The sequence below is a fragment of the Bos taurus genome, chromosome 18 (genome assembly GCF_002263795.3).
Source record: "Bos taurus isolate L1 Dominette 01449 registration number 42190680 breed Hereford chromosome 18, ARS-UCD2.0, whole genome shotgun sequence".
Lineage (NCBI taxonomy): Eukaryota > Metazoa > Chordata > Mammalia > Artiodactyla > Bovidae > Bos > Bos taurus.
In genome coordinates, this window is record NC_037345.1 from 25,474,201 (window position 1) to 25,487,976 (window position 13,776).

The following is a 13,776-nucleotide window of genomic DNA, read 5'->3' on the forward strand; positions in this document are numbered from 1 at the left end:
CGGGCTCCTGGGAGATGGCACAGATTCTGGGACCATGCTCCCCGAGGTTAGATGATCCACCCCGTCGGTTTCAGCAGACAGCGCCCCCCAACTACTCCAGGCCCTCTGTCCCACTCTGTTCTATACCTGGATCTCCCCAGCTCCAGGCAAGAGTCTGAGAACTGTCCCCTCAAACCCTGCTCTCCCCGCCCCCTGGAACTCTTCAGCAGCCTGTCTGGGTGCTGCTTCCTGGGTGGGAGGGCAGAGTCCAATGGGACGGGCCTGCAGATAAGCCTGAAGAATGTGCTGGGCAGGCTGGCAGTGGCCACTGTCGAAGCGGTTGCCTTGCCCTGGTGCTGGGAAGGCCAGGTTGGTCTGTGAGGGCATCGGGTCTGGACAGGACTCTCGGTGTCCCGTGTCCTGGACCCGGGCAGGAGTTAATTACACAGAGAACTAGCAAACACCTGGGCTGGGAGCAAAGGACACAGCTGGACCACATTGAGGGGGACTAAGGGGAAGTCCATACGCAGCTGGAAAAGGGGTGCCACCAGGGGCTCTTGGAATCAGGCAGGTCGGCAGATAACAAAGACACAGACTTGGCGGAGGGGGGTGTCTCAGTGATGACCCAGCCCAATGCCCATTTCAGATCATTTTATGGTTGGGGAAAAGCAAGCTGCCCAGAGAGGAGAGGCGGCGTGGCCAGGGTCACAGAGCAAGTCCAGGCTTCAGCCAGGGACAAATAAGTTCCAGAGTGGGTGATGGAGGCGGCCCTGGGGATGGGATGCTCTGCCACCTGGCACTGGCCACTCACCACCGTCTTAGCCTTCTCTGCCACCCAGGCTCAGGGGCAGGGCTGTGCCCACAACATGGTCCCCTGCATCTCTGGATGAGAATGTAGTAGCATTGCTGGGGTCAGCTGGGCAACTGTGCTGCCAGGACAGGACCCTGGGGCAAGTGTCCTGCTGGAGCTGCCAGCAGCTTGGCATTAATTAATCTTCTGGAGGCCTGTCTGTCGAGTCCCTAACAAGGAACAGATGTGACTATCCCAGTGTGCACATGCAAACAGGCAAAAGGACACAGACGGTAGTGCTCTCTATGCCCCGTGTACCCCGAGAGCCCCTCCAGCACCCCTCAGCAGCCTCCGTGCCCATCCACACCTTCTCTCCCAGCTCCCTGGGAGCCAAGACCCTGCCACACCCAAGTGATCTGTTTTCCTCCTGTAAGGTCGGCTGTGGGGTCCCTCCCTGGTACTGACCACCCCCCCAACAGCCTTGCCAGACCCAGGTGCTGGCACTCAGATGAACAAGCTTTCCCAGCTCTGTCTCCACCATCTGGGGCTTCCTTGACCCCCCAGCAAGGACCAGCTCTGTAAAAGTCCCCTCTGAGATGATGGCCAGCCAGCCGCTGGCTGAGGGTCCAGAGCAAGGAAGGCCCCTTTCAGAACACACTGACCAGCACGCATGGGCCCAGGGTTCATCCAGGGCAGCTTGGGATGTGGCCCAGCCAGGAACACGCACTTAACGGCAAGAGGTCCTGGGCAAGCCACTTAACATCTCAGCGCCTCAATTTCCCCACCAGTAAAATAAAATAAAAAAAGATAAATCAGCCCATTTTAAATGAGGAAATGAATCCTTAGGCACCTGCCTGCCCATGCTGGACCAAGAGCGTCTGCCTTGTAAACCCAAAGGGCTGACTGTATTTCGAGAGCTGCTGCCCAGCCAAGGGCTGTGAGATCACCCTAACCCAGCCTTCCACCTGCCAACACAGGCCTGCTCCTTCCTGCCCCTCCCCGTTACCTTCCCCGCCGTACCCCTTGAGTGACTGCAGCCGCCAAGCTCTCGGGAGTACCCCTGGCATGTCTGTCCACAGGTCCACACCCCGCCCTAGGCTCCAGGCCCTAGAAATAAACCAACGGAAAGAGTAACCTTCCAGGGAGAGCCTGGGTGGCAGGGCGCCCGGCAGCTCATGCTGGCCTGGAGTCACAGGTGGTGCTGACCTTACTCGGTTCCAAATAAATATGCAAGAGCAAGACCCAAGCTGGGGCCCAGAATGATACAGCACAGGAGAGCTGGGGAGGCGGGCAGAGAGGGGGAAGGGTCAATGGGTAGACTTACATTTGATGGGCAATGGGATCAAGGTGGGGGGTGGGTACCCAGAACCAACAAATCCCCCAAAGGACACGGCCCCCTGGCTGAGCCTGTGCAGACCCAATCAGGCATCAAGAGATGGCCGGCGGGCTGAGCACAGCAGGCAGGAACCAGGAAGGCGACCACGCAGCCCTCCTCCCCTTACCGCACCTGGGGCCACTTTCCCCATCACTACTGAACCCCCAGCAGCTCTGGCGCTCACAAGCCTGCAGCAGGGAAAGATGCCCCGCTAACTGTGGTCTCAGGTCTGTAAGCTCAGCTCTGAGCACTCTGAGAGGCTAAGCAGGGTGTCCAGCACCCCCTCAACACAGCTCCTCAACAGGGAAGGAGTAAGGACCCCCATTCCTCCTCCCAGCCTAGCATCAATGTGGTTCCTCAGCCACAAATGGTACCTGTCCCCGACCAGGACACCAGAGGGGACTCTGAAATGTCCCCTCTCTCCCAGGAAGAGCAGGCGTCCTGTGCGGAGTGGGTAGGAGACTCCCTGGTGCCCAGCAGAGGGGTGGGGCAGGGCCACTGCCCACCTGCCCGGTGGGACAGCCGTCTAAACACTCCCTCCCTGCACCCAGATTCTGCCTGGAGGCTTGGCTCCAGAACAAACACTACTTGTTGCTGCTGGGAACCAATGGCTGAGCCGGAGTGGCTGCTGGCCTGGCTGGGCCTCCCCACCCTGCAACAGATCGGATCTTATCAGGGCTTGGGGACAGCCCTGCCTGGACTCCGGCTCACTGACGGCTCGCTGTCTCCACCCGCTGGCAAAGATCCTATCGACCGGACTGTCTCCAGCATCAGGGACATTTCCCATCCCCCACCCCAACCTGGTCCTCTCTACCCCCATGTGATGGCTATCAGGGGCTGGGAGGAGGTCCTCCCTTCCCCAGAGGGCCCCATCCCTGATCTCCTCCACCCCTGCAAATCCTCACAAGCAACCACCACCCGAAACACCGCAGGACTGAAAGTGGGTGGCAAAGTCATATCCAAAACCAATTGGGAAGAGAAGACTGGCAGAAAAAGACATCAGAACAGTCACTGTCTTCTGGGCCCTCCAGCCAGGAAGGTGGTGCTATGTCTCCAGACCACTGCCGCTGGTCTTCCTCCAGTCCCCCGCCCACCCTTCCGGCCTCATCTCCCCCCTGCCAGGGGGCCGGGGGGTGCGGATGTTCCTCAACGTGCCTAACTCCTACCCATGCGGATCACTGCACTTGCTGTTCCCTGCCTATACAACACTGTTCCCTCAGATGGTCCAAGGTTCATTCTACCGAATCAGTTTAAAGACCATCACTTTAGAGAGGCCTCCCCTGACCACTCTGGCCAAAGGGAGCCCCCAGTCAGCCTCTACCACCACACCCAGTTTCCACTGTCCCCACATATCCCCACAGGTTTTACCTCTTCATCTGCTGGTTTGCTTGGCCACTGTCTCCAACAACATCCTAGAATGTCAGCTCCCTGATGGCTAAGCCTCCTCTAATTAACAGCTCCATCCTAGCACCTAGAATGGTGCCCAGTGAAGTGTTGTTTAGTTACTCAGACGTGTCCGACTCTTGCGACCCCATGGACTGTAGCCCGCTGGGCTCCTCTGTCCATGGGATTTCCCAGGCAAGGATACTGGAGTGGGTAGCCATTCCCTTCTCCAGGGAATCTTCCCAACCCAGGGATCAAATCCACATCTCCTGCATTGCAGGTGGATTCTTTACTGCTGAGTGCAGAGTAAGTACTCAGCACATGGGGGCTGAAAATGTAATTATCTCCAGGATTTGTTTTGTCCTCTTCATCCTTTCTCCCATCACCACCACCAATATCCACCTGGTCAGACCTAGCTCAGCTTCCAAAGACATGTGGGCAGCAGTGGGTTCCCATTTCCCTGGGCCCTGGACCCACAGTTTGGTTCAGAGCTGACCCGGGGGGAGACAGCACTGCTGACCCCGTGTCCGGGCCTGGCTGGGTGGCCCCACCTTGGCCCTGGTTGTTGGGTGAGATCATGCCCAGCTCTGCTGCCCTGCCTGGGAGAGAAGAGCTAGAAGTAGCCATTGCCCATGCTCAGAAGGACAAGCAACTGGGGGCACAGCTCCTGAGACCCATCCCAACTGGGGGACAGGACTGGCCTGCACTGGAGCCACATCTCTTGAAAGGGGCAAGAAAGGACTTTGCACTAAATAAGCCCAGCCTCAAATCGCTGCTGTGGATCCTGCCCGCCCGTCACTGCCCTTGACTCTTAGACCCCTACACCCGAAACCCTCCATCTGAGTCTCCTGGCAACAGCCACGCAGCCACAGCTTGGGATATGGCCCAGGTGCCGGCCTCTGCTCATACCCCTCTGCAGTGACAGCAAACATTTAACGGGAAGCCAGACTTTGGGAGCCCTGGGGGAGAGAGTGAACAGGACCCCAGGAACAGGCAAAAACAATCAACAAAAGCAGGCAGCTGGCTGCGAGTTTAAGCTGTAGGGCAGGAATCATCTGCAGGTGGGGTGGACGGTGGGGGAGTTGGAGAGTCTCTAGGAATTTAGGGGCGGGGGGTACTGAGAGAGTAGGAGGCCATGAGAGCAGAAAGGGTGCGAGGACGCAAGCTATGATGAGCTGAGCTGTGCCCCTTCGAGATGGTAGGGCCAGGGAGCACAAGGGCCTGGGCCCCTCCGATGGGTAGGTGTGGGGTAGGTGCTGGGTAGGTGTGAGGTCAAGCCCTGACCTGGGGTCCCCTGGAGAAGAGAGCTGAGGGAAGGCGGGGCTCAAGGGGTAGTTCTGAGGGCAGGGATTGGCTTTTGGAAGTGGACCCCTCAGGACCCCCACGGGGTAGGAAGGTCCCATAGGCTTGGAGAGTCCTCAGGGGGGAGTCGCCGAGGGTCTGGAGGGCTCCTGCGCGACCTGAGGCCCCCTCCCCGCCTCGCGCCCCACTAGTTACCTGGGAGCCGCGGCCCCTGATGGGGGCGCTGGCTCAGCGGGCGGCAGGCCAGGCTCATGCCCGCGTCACGGCGCGACCGGCGGGGGCGGCGGGGCGGCGGGGCAGCGGCGGCGCCGGGCTCCGGGCGGGGACGGTGAGGGAGGCGCGGCCGTCCAGCTTGGCTCCGGCTGGGACTCCGCGGAGCCGCCCCGCCGCCCGGCTCAGCCTCGCCGCTCCGCCCCGCCCCGTCCCCCCTGGCGGCCCGCCCCCGCCGTATTCCTCTGAGCTGAGGGACACCGACTTCTGCCCCGGCTTCCCTGCCCTCCCCGCCTCCTCCCACCTCCACCCCCGCCGCCATTCCCTGCTTGCCTCCGCGGGCCCCATCAGGTGGCTCTCCTCACCCCCGGCTCAGCCTCACCTTCCCTTCCTGGGCCCCCAGTCGCAGTCTCACATCGCCTCTCAGCCCCTGAAATCTGAACTCCACATCAGCTCCCAGTCCCCAAATCTCTACCACCCTCTCTCCATTTCTATAGGAATCATACACACATTCCTTGCTCCCCTATCCCCTAGAGAACTCCTTGGGCCTTTCTAAGTCTAGCTTCCCGGAGGACCCCCCACCCCCAGGGACCCCCTATCGCCCCTCTCCAGCACCCCCCACCGCACCCACACAATCGAGTAGCTGCATGAGCGCCTCTCACCCAGATTGTCAGCTCCCCTAGCAGGCGAGCCTCTCCTTCCTCCCCAGCCTCCTCACCACCCTCACATCACCCAGTACTCCCATCCTGCATCTCCCTGAGACTTTTCTAAATCCCATGGCCCACCATCACCCGCCCCCCGCAGCACTCACCTCACAGCTCGTCAGTCTTATCACTGCCCTGTTGGAATCACAAACCGCAGGCCCGCATAAGCTGTGCCAGGCAAGCATGCGTAGGTCGCCTAGGGCCTCCCCAGGGGTGGGACTCTGTCACCCCTCTGGTTTTCTGGTCTGCACCCTTTAACACCAGTGGTTTGCAGAGTGAAGGGTCAGCATCCGTATCACTTTGAAACTTGTTAGAAAAGCAAATTCCCTACCCCAGCCCAGACCTGTGAAATCAGGATCTCTAGGCTTAGTGCCCAGAAATCTGCGTTTTAACAAGCCCCTAGGTGACTCTGATGCGCATTAAACACTGCTTTACACCAAGTACACTAAACAAAACAAGAGGCCACACCTGAACAGCTGAAACCCTTAAACATGTAAATGCTTCCCAGTCTAACCTTTGACCAGGTTTTCTCTGAGCGGAGAGCCCAAGGCACCGAGGGTCCAAGAACCACAGCACTCACTCAGGGATCGCATGCCTCTGCCTTCTAATCACTGGGCCTCAGTCTAAATCTGGCGCACAGGACTTCTTAGGGGGCTGCTTCCCTTCCCCTGAATACTTCCTAGGGTGGTCACTCTCATGCCAGTGGCCACCAAGGGAGCCTCAAGGGCTCCTAGCAGCCTCCACCCTGGTCCTGAGCTAACCAGTCCCTCGATGCCAGGGGAAGGAGGGGACCACGCTCATCTTGTCCTTGCCAGCTAAGCTGGCCTGGGTCTCGACCTCCTGACCTCCCTATGAATCTTTCAAACTTGACCCTACCTGCTTTGCTTCAAACCACAGCTCGTAAAGCTTCCAGCACTTGATTCATCACAGCAAACTCTTTTTACCACCAGTAACCTTTGGAGGGGTCTTCCCTGGTGGCTCAGTGGTTAAGAACCTGGCAATGCAAGAGATGTGGGTTCAACCCCTGGGTTGGGAAGATCCCCTGGAGAAGGAAATGGCAACCCACTCCAGTATTCTTGCCTGGGAAATCCCATGCATAGAGGAGACTGGAGGAGTCCATGGGGTCACAAGAGTCAAACACAGCTGAGTGATTAAACGATAAAAAACCTTTGGAGGAGTTTTGGCCAACAATAACCACCAAGAGAGTTTTCATAATAAAAAAGCATCTTTTCTAGAGTAGGGCTTCTCAAACTTCTTCCTTCTCTCATTCTCTTAATTTTTCCCCAGTGCACTCTCTGTCTGCAGTACTGTCACCTAATTTTTTTAAATTAAACTTTTTTATTTTGAGATATGTGAAGATTCACATGCAGTTATAAGTTATGGAGAGAATTCATGTGCCTTTACCTAGCTTCATGATATCTTGCAAAACTGAGAACAGTATCACAACTAGCATGTTCAAGGCACAGAACGTTTCCATCACACAAGATCCTCCCTGCTGGGCTTTTATAGCCAAACCCACTTCCCTTCCCACCTTACCCCCTCTAACCCTGGCAACCACTAATCTGTTCTCTATTTCTGTACTTTCGTCCTTTCCAGAATGTCGTAAAATCAGAATTGTAAGTATGTAATCTTTGGGGACTGGCTTTTTTTTTTTTTTTTTTTTAAACTCAGTGTAATTCTTTGGGGAACCATCCAAGCTGTTTCCTGTATTAATATTTGTCTTTTTCATTGCCAAATAATATTCCATGGCATGGATGTGTTGCAGTTCGTTTGTTTGCACACCCATTGAAGGATGTCTGGTCCAGTTTTTGCCTGTGATGAATAAAGCTGCTATCATCATTCATGTATAGGTTTTTGTGTGAATATAAATCTTTACTGCTCTGGGACGAATGCCTAGGAGCGCAACTTCTGGGTCTTATGGCAATTGTATGTTTAGTTTAAATTGCTGCACTGCTTTCCGTAGCGGCTGTACCATTTTGCATCCCCACTGGCAATGTATAATTTGGTGACCTCATCTCTTCACATCCTTGCCACCATTTGTTATCGCTCTTTTTCAAGTCATTCTGATAAGTGTATAGGGATATCTCGTTGTGGTTTTACTTTGCATTTCTCTACTGACTAATGTTGAAAATATGTTCGTGTGCTTATCTGCCATCTGTGTATCTTCTTCAGTGAAATCTTCATGTCTTTCGCCCATGTTCTAATTTGAAAATTTGCTTTTTTAATGTTGAGTTCTGAGAGTTCTTTATATATTCTAGATACTAGTCCTTGTCCACATATTTGTAAATACGTGGTCTACAAGTATTTTCTCCCAGTCTGTAGCTTGTCTTTTCATCCACTTAAAACGGTCTTTCACAAAGTAAAATTTAATTTCAGTGATGTCCAAATTATCAGTTTTTCCTTGTATAAATTGTGCTTTCAGTGCCAAGTCTAAGAACTGTTCGCTTAGCCCTTGATCATAAAGACTTTTTCCTGTGTTTTACTCTAAAAGTTAGATCATTTTATGTTTTACCTTTAAGTCTGTGATCCACTTTGAGTTAAATTTTGTAGAACATATGAGTCTTGGGTTGATATGGTGTTTCCCCACCCCCTTTGACCCATGGATGTCCAGTTGTTGCAGTACCATTTGTTGAAAAGTCTCCTTCTCTTTATGCCATTGAATTCTTTTTACAACTTGATAAAAAATCAGTTGGATCCATTGTGAGTTCTCTGTTCTGTTCTGTTGATTTATGTGTCTGTTTCTTGGCTAATAGCACAAAGGCTTGATTACTGAAGCTACGCAATAAGTCTTGAGAATCAGGTAAACTGAGTCCTCTCACTTTATTCTTTTTGAAAACTGTTTTAGCTATTTTATCTCCTTTGCCTTTACATATTTTAGAATAATCTTATCTATGAAAGTGAAAGCGTTAGTTGCTCAATCATGTCTGACTCTTTGTGACCCCATGGACTGTGTAGCCCCGTAGGCTTCTCTGTTCATGGGATTTCCCAGGCAAGAATATTGGAGTGGGTAGTTATTCCCTTCTCCAGGGAATCTTCCTGACCCAGAGATTGAACCTGGCTCTCCTGCATTGGCAGGTAGATTCTTTACTATCTGAGCCACCAGGGAAGCTCGATCTTGTCTATAGCTACAGAAAATCTTGCTAGGACTCTGATAGAAATTACCTTCAAATTTGATCAGTTTGGGGAGAACAGACATTTTTACGATGTTGAGTCTTCCAATCCATATTTAAAATGTAGAGTGTGGGGTTTCCTTGGTGGTTCAGTGGATAGGAGTCTGCCTCCCAGTGCAGGAGACACAGCTTAGATCCCTGGTTGGGGAAGATCCCACATGCCACACGGAGCAACCAAGCCCTCGTGCCACAACTATTGAGCCTGTGCCCTAGAGCCCATGCTCTGCAACAAGAGAAGCCACCGCAGTAAAAAGCCCACGCACGGCAACTAGATGGTAGGCCTGCTTGCCACAAGGAGAGAAAAGCCCGTGCAGCAAAGAAGACCCAGCACAGCCCAAAATAAATAAGTAATACAATTATTTTAAAAATGTACAGTGTGGCAAGGGTTTATGTAGGTACACCTATCAGTACAACCCTGATAATGAACATCCTCATCCTTCCATAGTTTCCTCCTTCCCTCTCGTGTCTCCTTTACCCCTCCCCCACCCTCATCAGTCCATGGACGATCATTGCTTTGATTTCTTTTACTATATATTAGTTTGCATTTTTTACTAATTGTACAGATAAATACATACAGTGAAATACAACAACAATTAAAACAAAGAAATATTCTATATGCAACAACATGGATGAATTGCAAAATAATTACTCTGAGTGAAAATAAATGAAACCAGAATTAGGGAGTACATATTATGTGATTTCATACACATACACTCCCCCCACAATATAACATATTTTATACATACATATACACTATATCTTAAAGCATGGAACTATTTCATTCATGTGCTACCGAAAATCAAGTATGCATAAAACACTACTCTGAAAAGTCTTCCTAAGAGCCAGTTTCTACATTTGAACTCAGAGGTTGCCCACAGTATGTTTTCATTTAACTCCCGGGTATAACTGGGGATAGGGGAAGTTAGGGCTTTCCTGGTAGCTCAGCTGGCAAAGAATTCACCTGCAATGCAGGAGACCCCGGTTCAATTCCTGGGTCGGGACGCTCCTCTGGAGAAGGGGTAGGCTACCTACTCTAGTATTCTTGGGCCTCCTTCGTGGCTCAGATGGGAAAGAATCCACTTGCAATTCGGGAGACCTGGGCTTAATCCCTGGGTTGGGAAGATCCCCTGGAGGAGGGCGTGGCAACCAACTCCAGTATTCTTGCCTGGGGAATCCCATGGACACAGGAGCCTGGTGGGCTACAGTCCATGGGGTCGCAAAGAGTCAGATACAACTGAGCAACTAAGAACAGCACAGCACAGGGGAGGTTAAGGTGCTGTGGATTACCAGGAAAACCTTCAGTGGAGACTGGAGATGTCTGTCTGTGAGGCCACTGGCAAATTATCTCCCTTCCCAGAACCTCAGCACCCTCATTTTATTTATTTATTTGGCTGCGCCAGGTCTTAGTTGCAGCATGTGGGATCTAGTTCCCCTACCGGGGATTGAACCTGCATTGGGAGCACAGAGTCTTAGCCATTGGACCACCAGAGAAATCCCACCACTCTCCTTTTAAAATCACGGGTGGGACAAGGAATGCCCCCCAATTTACAGGTGAATGGCCCCTCCATCTTCCAGCACCAGCTAGAGGAGGTTAAATGAGGATGGTGCCAGGTGGGTTTGGCTCTCCAGCTCATGGCCGGGGTTCCCAGCCCCAGTTTTAATCCAGCATTGATGCTGGGCCTAAGAGGCCCAAGATGGGGTTGGGGGAGTCTCCTGGGCTCCAGCTGTATTTGCTTTATCAAGTCCTTGAGGCTCAAGCCTGCTGAGCAGTGGCGCCACTCAGCCCCACTGGGCAGGCCGATTTTATTTTCTCACATTTTCTTTCTATAGCCAACACACTTTGTAGGTGGGTAGACTGGCTTTGCTTCTCACTTGAGCACACTCCAGGCTTTCAGTTGCTCTGGGCACAGGCTCATGACTGATTTGTCTAGGGGGAGGGATGTGATCCCAAACAGTGGCAATGGAGTGTGATGGAGTAAAAGCTGGGCATTCTCTGGGCAGCAAATGGTTAAGTCCAAGAGCTGTGATAGCAACACCTGTGTGCCCAGGGTCCAAGCACAGGCACCAGCATTCCTGTTGCCTTCTTTAACACACCCCACCCCCACGCCCCTGCCCCAGCTCCCTCCCAGACGTCTCAGCTGGGAGGGAATGAGGGAATGATGAAGACCGGGCAGCCAGTACCTCCAGTAAGGATGTGGTGTCTGGGCAAACTGAGACCGTGAATAAGGGACAAGGAGTCGGCTGTGCGAATTCAGCTTTGTTCCTCCACTTCCCTCTGGCCCATCCGAGAGGCTGTCCTCCTGAAGACAGGAGGGCTCCAGGCAGACAAGGGCAGTGTCTTAAGCACGTAGGCTCCAGAACCAAACCACCTGGTTCAAGCCCTGGTTTCACCAACTGGGCAACTTACCTAGCCTCTCTGTGCCTCTGTTTTATCATCTGTAAAGTGGGGACAATGAGCTATGAGGAAATATATTCGGAGTTCCTGGAAGAGGACCCTGCCTGTGGGGTGTACCCCAAACAGGCTGGTTAGTAATCCACATCATTTCTTTCTTTCTTTTTGCCTGTTTCCTAAATTTTCTACAGGGGTAGAAATTTTTTCCTAAATTTTCTATAGGGCCCAAATTTTTGGCCACAGGAAAGCCCTATTTTGAGCCATAGACTGAATTTTGCATTTCCCTGAATCTCCCAACATTTGAAGAGAAGAGGGTTATTTGAAGCCCCAAGAGGTTGATCCAAAGCCATGTGACCCCACATTGGACACACACAGGGGTGGGGATGAGGGCCAGGCACGCAGGCCACTCACTGAATCAAGAGTGAAGCAGGAGGAGCAGGTGAGGCTCAGAAACAGAGACAGTGCATGGAGAGGGCCCGTCTTCCTCTGCCCCAGGGGGCCACTGCAGCCAGCACAGAGCAGCCAGGGAGAGCTGGCCAGGTGGGCCAGGGGCGGGGGCCCGCTTTCCCAGGAAAGAGGACAGCAAGGGCACGGCCTGGCACCCTCAGGCTGCCTCTGGACAACCACACAGGAGATGAAGTTAGATCCCCGGGTTGGGAAGATCCCCTGGAGCAGGAAATGGAAACCCATTCCAGTATTCTTGCCTGGAGAACCCCATGGACAGAGGAGCCTGGTGGGCTACAGTCCATGGACCTGCAAAAGAGTCGGATATGACTGAGTGACTAAACACACACCAGGTATATATTGCCTCCTGGGTGCAGCCCAGACTTCAGGACCTCACCCAAGCATGCCGCTGGGAGCCAGTACTTGAAAATCCTCACTCAGGACAGAGACTGGGAAGCATGGGAGCTCCTAGCTGTGCTGCAAGACCCTTCATGATTTGGAGCCTCAATTTCCTCCCCCGGAAATGGGAATAATGAGAGCTAGATAAAACCACATCAGTGGAAACATCTTCCTCGGTGCTTGGTGTACAGAGTAGAGGAGGCCCACACGCTCCTGTTTCTGAATCAGTAATAATATACTCAGGCCTGAGATTTACTCCCAGGAAACTCAGAGCTGTTCTCTGGTGTTGACTCTTCTGGTCCCTCGCCCACACCCCTTGTTTGTATATCACTTGAGAGTTTTTGAAGATTTTCACCTAAAGTGCTTTCACCCTGCTAGAACAGTATTTCCCAAACCCCAGCCACTCCAGCCACTTTGTGATTTTTCCCAGATTCAAGTGTCTCCTGTGCTATTATTTGCTCAATGCCTTTCTTTCAATCACCTCACAATTTTCTCTTTGCTTCAAGAGCAAACTACATAAAGGAAATACCTGGAAAATAAAATAAATGCATTCAATGTGTGCTAGCTAACCTCACCTGCCTGGAAAGCTTGCTCCAAGGCTTTTGTTAAAGGAGTTTAGCAAGTGTTAGAGAAGTGCTAACCCACGCTACCACCTGTCTGAGACCTCTTTCTTGAAACTGGCAGAGGATAAAAAAAAAAAAAAAAAAAAACGAACTGAGACTCGCTTCTGTGTAGCATGACCCCAGGGTGGTTAGGGGTGTTTTGTGGGGTGTCACTGCCATCATTCTACTTGTCGTGGTGGGGTGAGTCCACACCGGGAGCTTGTTGAACCTCACTGCAACAATCCTGAGTAGATATCGCAGTCCTCATTTCACAGGTAGAAAAACTGAGACCCAAATGAATTTGTCTAAGATGACATGGCCATGGCAGGACTTGAACGAGAGACCGTGTAGTCTCTGTGTCTTGGGGCCTTGACATAACCTAGAAGGATGGGGATCCTTGTCCATGCTGGTTTCCCGGGGAACCTCTAGCAAAATCTTCACTCCTCCCACACCCCCAGTTCTGCTCCTGGGAAAAGGGCAGGTTTGACAGAGCCAAAGGCAGAGCCAGAGGAGAAGGAATCCGGAGCTGGGAGGAGGCCCCAGAACCTCAGGCAACCTCACAGCAATCATCAGATTGGTGAGTTCTTTTCAGATGTTGTTGGTGAGTGGCTGGCATCTGTAAGAGTCCCGGGCCCCTCCACTGGCCGGAACACTGAGGTCTGGGCCAGTTTGCCACTCAAGACAAGGCCCTGAACGGTCTCCCTGAATGGTCTCCCTCCCCCCGCTGGTCAGTGACACAAACCAGCCTTCCCAGGAACCTTCACATCAAAGGGGACAAGCCAGGAGGGGTGGAGAGGAAGGAGATGGGGCCCCCCTGCTCCCTCTGCTTCCTCCCAAGGAGACTGGGCCAGGGGCCATTTCCGATGGATGTGGAGAGCCGCTTTTAGGAAGATGACATTCCAGCCCCACCTCCCAATGCGAGCCCCTCTCCAAGACAGCTCTCTCTCTGGGCTGCCTTCCTGAGCACACATGTCATATGCTACTATCAGGACTGACATGCTATACCCTGGACAGGCATGCCAGCCA